The following is a 1,614-nucleotide window of genomic DNA, read 5'->3' on the forward strand; positions in this document are numbered from 1 at the left end:
TGTCTTAAAAGGTCACAAAAACCCTGAGAAGCTAATGAGCTGAGCCGAGAAGACACCGGCTCTAAGTAAGCATCCACCATCCTGGGTTGGCAACGAGGGACATCCAAGTGCGCGGAGAGTGATTAAACAGCTGCGCATCATCGAGGGATACAGGAGAGTGCACTGCTCCAAGAGCGGGAAGTTGCTCCAACGCTGGAGTACTTTCGTGCTCAAAGTAAAAATTATGCTAGCACGAAAGCTGAAAAAATGAGTCCCAAAACAGACAATGCATACGCAGATAAGCATAAGTAGGACTTCAGGGTTTAAACACCCATCAGGATCGAGTCCAGAAGATCCTGATTATGGCATATTGGACAAAATTGACAACAGTGATGATTTTCGGGCTGGCGGATGTGGTATTCCGTTACCTGAGTATATGAAAGTGGTATCTCATAGAAACGGCTTTCAGGTTAATACCACATCTTCCTCCGTCCTCTTAAAACTTTCGTTCGATGTTTTCAAGTACGTTCGATGTCTCGTCACCGTTAAGTTGGTGGTATAGGGCAGTTGAGAGTACTCCTGACCTGCGCCAGATACTGGCTCTGAACACAATCTCCCATAAGGAATTGTGTCAACCCACGCATGGGCTCCCTACTTTGCATAGATAACCAAGGGGATTGTTATGAGCGACTATACAATCGAACATCGATATCGGCTAGGAGTTTGGACCCTATAAACATGAACAATAACACAATACAAATGTCAAAGGAAGTGCCACTACAAGATGGTTTAAGGAAGTCAGCAAATGGACGAGGGCCCGCCAAAGGTGTCACAAAAAACGAATAATGCGCTTATTTCACCGGGAAATGAGTACAAAATGAAGAATGAAGGGGCGAAGACATTCGAAAAATCCGTAACCGCCCTTAACAAAATAAAGCAAGTCATAAATCGGCAAAGAAATGTCTCGACGGATATTACAGAGGGTGTTCATGAACAGCAAATGCAGTTTGATATGATGACCTTTTTCCACCGAGGTTGGGCTAAGGCAGTAGAAAACAAAATGTTGTGCCCACCTAGTGTTAGGTTTTGCGCCCTCAGGAGCCACTCGTGGCACGGTGGCTAGCCCGGCATGCTCGCCGGTGTTGGGATGGGGTTCTTAGCAACTGAGGCTACGCTGTAGACGACAACAAAAAAATAATGCGTGCCATGTTTTATTCGACTAAAAACATGGTACAATTTCATTGGTATCAATCTATATATACAAATCTATATATATATGTACTTTTCTTCTTAATAACTATTTATAGAACTGCTTTAATTCCTACACTTATAAACTTACTACCTAATTAATTCATATTTCATTATAATAAGTTTCTTCAACACTTCAAACAAAAAAAAATTCAAAATCTTTACCTAAGATGCTAAATAAAAATAAACAAAAATAAAAAAAACTGAGCAACATCCACTATTTTTTTTTACTTTGTTTTTATGAATTTGAAAAGACCATCATCATATAATATGGGAAGAGTTCGATTCCCGATTGTCAGTATAACTGCAGCAGCTGCGGACATTTCTGTGCAGCTTCGTCTGGCACCTAAGTTACAAGTTCTGCTACGAGGCAACCCTGCAGCTTCC

This window comes from Teleopsis dalmanni, chromosome 1 (genome assembly GCF_002237135.1).
Source record: "Teleopsis dalmanni isolate 2A chromosome 1, ASM223713v2, whole genome shotgun sequence".
In the NCBI taxonomy this organism is placed as follows: Eukaryota; Metazoa; Arthropoda; class Insecta; order Diptera; family Diopsidae; genus Teleopsis; species Teleopsis dalmanni.